Source organism: Lipotes vexillifer, unplaced genomic scaffold (genome assembly GCF_000442215.2).
Source record: "Lipotes vexillifer unplaced genomic scaffold, Lipotes_vexillifer_v1.1 scaffold1197, whole genome shotgun sequence".
Lineage (NCBI taxonomy): Eukaryota > Metazoa > Chordata > Mammalia > Artiodactyla > Lipotidae > Lipotes > Lipotes vexillifer.
In genome coordinates this window covers 493,628-500,577 of record NW_006780020.1, presented here as the reverse complement: position 1 = coordinate 500,577, position 6,950 = coordinate 493,628, and positions in this window count along the sequence as shown.

The following is a 6,950-nucleotide window of genomic DNA, read 5'->3' as shown; positions in this document are numbered from 1 at the left end:
TGCTGAACCGAATAGACTAACTGCAACTCTTCCTTTCTCGTACATCCCGTCATTTTTTCTGAGAATTAATAATTGTCTTATTTTCCTAGTGTTCCATGCACAGATCACTAATGTTTTTTTCTGAATGCTTCAGTATTTCTCATAGACCTGTCAGTAATTTTTTGCATATTCTCAAAACCATCAGTTCCATTTCTTTCCTGGAGACTTTCCTCCTCTGTTCTAATCTGATCTGGTGGCTCTGTGCCTGCTGTTCCCAGTTCTAATCCAGAGACTTACTTTCACATCTGTCCTGGAATTTGTTTCTTTTTACTATTCTTTTGTGTTAGATTCACTGTTGCCCAGATCCCTGTTTTTTTTGGTTTGTTTTTTCTTTCTTGATTTATTTCCTTGGTTTTTGGAGCACATTTTCCTGTAATACTACTACTTCTAGTACTTCTTCCTCCTCTTCTTTTTTTAATAGCTTTATTGCGATATAATTCACATACCATACAGTTCACACATTCAAAGTGTTCAGTTGTTTTTAGTATATTCCCAGTTATCCAACCATCACCTTAATCAATTTTAGAACATTTTAATGACCCAAAAAAGAAACCCTTACCTATTAGTAAGTCACTTCACTATTTCCCTTCAATCCTCCCAGCTGTAGGCAACCACCACTTTACTTACAGACTCTATAGATTTTCCTGTTCTGAGCATTTCATATAAATGGAATCATACAATACGTGGTCCTTTGTTATTGGCGTCTTTCACTTAGCATAATGTTTTCCAGGCTCATCCATGTTTTAGCATGTAACAGTACTGCATTTCTTTCTATGGCTGAGTAATATTCCATTGTATGGATATACCATATTTTGTTTATCCATCCTTTAGTTGGTGGGCATTTGGGCTTCTACTTTTTGGCTATTACGAATAATGCTGCTACGAATATTCATGTACAAGTTTTTGTATAGACATACGGTTTCAGTTCTCTTAGATATATACCAAGAATGGGATTGCTGGATCAAATGGTAACTCTGTATTTGTCTTTTTGGTAACTGCCAGGTTGTTTTCCAAAGTGGCTGCACCATTTTACATTACTACCAGCAGTGTAGGAGGGTTTCAGTTTCTCTACATCTTCACCAATACTTATTATCCTTCTGTCTTTTTGATTATGGCCATTCTTATGGGTACCTCATTGTGATTTGATTTTTATTTCCCTGATGGCTAATGATGTTGATCATCTCAATGTTCTTATTGGCTGATTATATATCTTCTTTGGAGAAATGTCTAGTCACATCCTTTGTCCATTTTTTTTTTTTTCTGGTATGCGGGCCTCTCACTGTTGTGGCCTCTCCCGTTGCAGAGCACAGGCTCCGGACGTGCAGGCTCAGCAGCCATGGCTCACGGGCCCAGCTGCTCCGCAGCATATGGGATCTTCCTGGACCGGGGCACGAACCCGTGTCCTCTGCATCGGCAGGCGGACTCTCAACCACTGCGCCACCAGGGAAGTCCCCTTTGTCCATTTTTAAATTTGGTTAATTGTCTTTATTATTGAGTTATAGGAATTTAAAAAATATAATCTAGATACAAGTTCCTTAGCAAATATGCAAATATTTTTCCCATTCATTGAGTTATCTTTTCACTTTTTTTTTTTCTTTTCACTTTCCTGATGATGTCCTTTGAAGCACGAATGTTTAATTTAAAAAAATTTAATTTTGGCTGCTCTGGGTCTTAGTTGTGGCACACGGATCTTTAGTTGTGGCATGTGGACTTCTTAGTTGTGGCATGCATGCTGGATCTAGTTCCCCGACCAGGGATCGAACCCTGGGCCTCCTGCATTGGGAGTGCAGTCTTACCTACTGGACCACCAGGGAAGTCCCACCAATGTTTAATTTTGATAATGTCCAGTTTTCCTGTATCTTCTCAATAAAGGCATATCTTAAGCCTTTTCTCCTTGCATGTTGGAAAAAGTGTTTGATCTACCCTGACATTTGGCCTTGGTTCAGGACCTCTCATCTGAGGATTTACATCTTTCAGTTTTGAGAAACTTCTTATTTCTTTGATAATTTCTTCCTCTTTCGTTCTCTCATATCTGTCAGGAATTCCTGCTAGTTATATATCTGATCCCCTGGATTGAGCCTTTGATTTTCTAACTTTATTTCCTTTTGTCATTTCCCCCCCGCTTCCTATTTCTGGGACATTTCTTAAGCTTTATTAGCCACCTTCTAATGTTTTGATTCTCCTATATCTTTCTTTTTCTCTTTTTGTTTTCTTTTAAATAATATCCTTATTTTATTCTATGTGTATATAATATGTTCTCTTATCTCACTGAGGATATTAATCATAGGGTTTTCTTTTTTGTTGGCGGTGGTTTTTTCTTTTCTTTCCCATATTGTCTTTGTTTACTCCAGAATTTTAAAAGATTTTATTATGAAGAATTTCAACCGTGTATAGTATGTACCCATCACCCATTTTCAAAAATTAACTTATGACCTATCTTCTTTCATTTATATCTCTGCCACTGTATTCTTTTTGCTTTTTTATTTTGAAATAATCTCAGTCTTCAGAGAAGTTGCAAAAATAATACAGAGAACCCCCATATACCTTTATTCACATTTACCACTTTAACTTTTTTGCTTTTTTTTTTTTTTTAAATCATTTTCTTCATGATTGTCATAAGATGGGGGTTATCCAACTCTACAACTCCCTCCACATTTGTCTCTGGGCATTTTGTGTATGGATAAGCCCTCCTTTCTACCCCATTTATCTAACTATCTGTTCATCCCTTTATTGTCAGATTGGACTCATGGATTCCCATTTTGTTTAATGTGTTATAATTTATTACTGTCCTTAATTATTTTGGTGCTTAAATTTATCATTTTTTATCTGTGAATTGTTCTCCATATTCTGTAAAAGACACAGTATCCTTTTAAAAGAACCAACACCACTATCACAGCAAAAAAAATGATAATTCTTTAATAACTCATTAAAACATTAAGTTTAAAAAAGTTAAAGTTTAAATTTCCCTCATTGTTTCATATTTTTTGTTTGACAGTTGCAGTTTGTTAAAATCAAGATCCAGAATCAAAGTCCATGCATTACATTTGGTTGATAAGCATCCTTTTTAAAATAATTTTTTAATTATAATTTTCTTAATTTTTATTTTTTAAAATTATTATTTTTTTGGCTGCATTGGGTCTTTGTTGCTGTACACGGGCTTTTCTGTTGTTGCAGCAAGAGGTGGCTTCTCTTGTTGCGGAGCATGGTCTTTAGGAATGCGGGCTCAGTAGTTGTGACTCACGGGCTCTAGAGCGCAGGCTCAGTAGTTGTGGCTCGCAGGCTTAGTTGCTCCGCGGCACATGGGATCTTCTTGGACCAGGGATCGAACCCCTGTCCCCTGCATTGGCAGGCGGATTCTTAACCACTGCGCCACCAGGGAAGTCCCAATAAGCATCTTAAGTCTCTTTTAATGTATAAGTATTCCTATTTTTTCTTAGCAGTTTATTGAAGGAACTGAGTTGTTTGTCCTGTAAAGTTTCCTACATCATCGATTTTGCTGATTTTAAAGTCATTTTTATTTGTCCCTTTATTTTTTGTAAGATGGTACTTAGTTCTAGATGACGCTTGATGATATTTAGATTCAAGTTTTTGGCAGGAATACATCACAAGTAGTGGTGCTTCCTCAGGATTCCTTTGTTTTGGTTTCATTCTTTCTTTTTCTTTTTTTTTCTTTTTTTAAAAAAAATTTTGGCTGCACTGCGTGGCATGAGGGATCTTAGTTCCCCAACCAGGGATCAAACCCATTCCCCCTGCATTTGAAGCGGAGCATCTTAACCATTGGACCACCAGGGAAATCCCATGTTTTGGTTTCATTCTTTTTTGTTGGAGGTCATTTCCAAATGTCTTGTGATTCTTGACTGTCCGTTCATACTTGAGTGTCAGCAACTGAGAAATTAATCGGAAGCTTCCAGTGTCTGAGCCCGACTTGTCAGTTTGTGCGCTTTTCTCTAGGGGCAAGCCTGCCTTTCATTGATGGAGGTGGGGCACAGATGCCTTTATTTCAAAGTCTGTTAAGTCTTATCTACTTTTTTTTTTTTGCAGTACATGTGCCTCTCACCGCCGTGGTCTCTCCCGTCGCGGAGCCTGTGCTCCGGACGCGCAGGCTCAGCGGCCATGGCTCACGGGCCCAGCCGCTCTGCGACATGTGGGATCTTCCCAGACCGGGGCACGAACCCGTATCCCCTGCATCGGCAGGCGGACTCTCAACCACTGCACCACCAGGGAAGCCCTTATCTACTTTTGAGAAGACTCTTCCAGTCTTCTGATTGGGAGCCAAGAAGTGTAGCTGCCAGAATTCTGAATGGAGGCTGGGGGGAGGGAGCTGGATACCCTACCTAGCGGGGTTGGGGAAGAGACTAGGGGCCCCAAATGCTCACCAAATAGACTTACATTCAGTCCCCTCATTTGTGGCCTGTTGTTTCAGTTCTGAGCGCCTTTCCTTGTTCCTTCTAGTTCTGAGCGCTTCGGGAATTCTATTGGCCTGCTTCTCTTTGGTATCCCACTGTAGGTTTTCGCTTCTTCAAATCTGTTAGGCCAGTTAATTTTCTTCCTACTTGTTGCAAAAATTTGTGGAAATCTTTCATTTCCTGTGATCTCTTCTCCCATCTCTTGGACCTTATGGTTTATACCCTTTTATCCTTTACTGTCATCTTAGGAGGTCAGTCTGTAGGTTTACCTTGGAGTCCACACCTAATGATTTTTGTTTTTCTTGGGCTGTCTTTTATATTTGGTTATCATTATGTATATTCCAACTCAGACATAAGTTCATATTCATACATATCCTTACTGAGATCAAACTTATGTTCTGATCTTTCCAGTATTTATGTATCTCACCTGTTAGTTTCCAGACAGTGTTTTAGGTCCTGAAAATACAGTAATGAGGAGATCAGATATGGCTCCTGTTTTCATGGAATTTATATTCTTTATTAAAAATTTTTTTTTAAATTTTTGTTTGCGTTGGGTCTTTGTTGCTGCGCGTGGGGTTTCTCTAGTTGCAGCAAGCAGGGACTATGTTGTGGTGCACGGGCTTCTCATTGCAGTGGCTTGTCTGTTGTGGGGCATGGGCTCCGGGCGCGTGGGCTTCGGCAGTTGTGGCATGTGGGCTCAGTAGTTGTGGCTTGCGGGCTCTGGGGCTCAGGCTTGGTAGTTGTGGCACATGGGCTTAGTTGTTCTGCGGCATGTGGTATCTTCCCGGACCAGGGCTCGAACCCGTGTCCCCTGCATTGGCAGGTGGATTCTTAACCACTGTGCCAACAGGGAAGTCCCTGAAATTTATATCCTAATAGGGAAGGCAGATATGTAAAGTAATTAGAATGTTGGCACAGAGTGTCAAAGGAGTCTTTGCGGAAAACATTCCATAGCATCATTATTAAACCTAAGGCAGTGACCCATTTATTATAGCAGTATTTCACACCAAAAAAATCTCTATTTGAATCATCTTTCAGTTTAATTTGTTTACAGAAGTAGTCACTAATTGTGACTTTTGTTACTTGGAATGTAGTACCGGAAAGACTAGGACATAGGTTTGAGCTCAATAAGGGCTATTCATTTTGTATGGATAAACTCTCTTTTCTGGCTGATTCCTTGTCTGATTGTCATTGAAATATGTGACCTTGATTGTAAAGGGTAATTTCATTCTTTTAGAATTAATGTCTCATGAATGCATCACAGTTACTCAACACAGGATGTGTCCACCCTGTTTGTTAGCTTTCCTCCACCACATACTTAAATTTTCCTCCTTTGTTTTACTACTTAATGTTAGTTTCCAAAGGCTGCTGTAACAAAACCCGCTGGGAGGCTTAAAACAACAAATTTATTGTCTGATAGTTCTGGAGGCTGGAAATCTGGAATCAAGATGTAGGCAGGGCCATCCTCTTTCTGAATACTCTGGGGAAGGATCTGTTCTGTGCCTTTCTCTAGCTTCTGGTGTTGCCAACAGTCCTTGGTGTTCCTTGGCTTGTAGACCCATTACTCCAATTTCAGCTTTCATCATAATATGCTGTTCTCCTTGTGTGTCTGTGTCTTCACATGGCATTCTCCTCTCTGTGTGTATCTGTCCCTCTGTCTCTTCTCCTCTTTTTATAAAAACACCAATCATTATTGGATTAAGGGTCCACCCTATTCCAGTAAGACCTCATCCTAACTTATATATAATTACATCTGCAAAGCTGTTTCCAAACAAGGTCACATTCATAGGTACTAGGGGTTAGGACTTCAGTATATCTTTCTGGGGGGCACAATTCAACCTACAACATTGCTATTCTTTGTACTAAGAAATAAATAAAAACTATGTTATTAAGTTCATAATGAATATTATTGGTAGACATTATCACTAAATGAAAATGAAAACTGTACACTGATCAAAAACTGCCTGAAGATTCTTATAGATAACATTGACAACCATAAATATTAATCTTGGAGTGGGGGGAAATTGGAAATCTTGGCCTCTACTGGTGTTCTTAGGAAGGGAAGTTGAAGGTCTTGGAGCATCACCTGAACAGGATGGATGAGTCAGTCATAACCTTTTTAGTATGGCTCACTCTCCTCTCAGTTTTGTTTCTTAGAAAATAACTTGTAAAAATGCAATGAAAAATTTTGTTTTTAAATCAGCAACTTCCCAGGAATTCCTTGGAGGTCCAGTGGATAGGACTCCCGCGCTTCCACTGCTGAGGGCAAGGGTTCAATTTCTGGTCGGGGAACCAAGATTCTGCAGGCCACTCAGTGAGGCCCAGAAAAAAAAAAAATCAGTGACTTCCCATGTTCATCTATTGTTGAATTAAGAAGGAGGTGTAGGAGACTAGAAGCTGATGTGTAGCTGTTGAGGAATGTGGCTCCTTAGAGGCTTCAGGTAAATTACTCTCATTCTACTTTTTCTTATAGTTAGAAGAGGAAGATAAAAGACTTTTTGATTC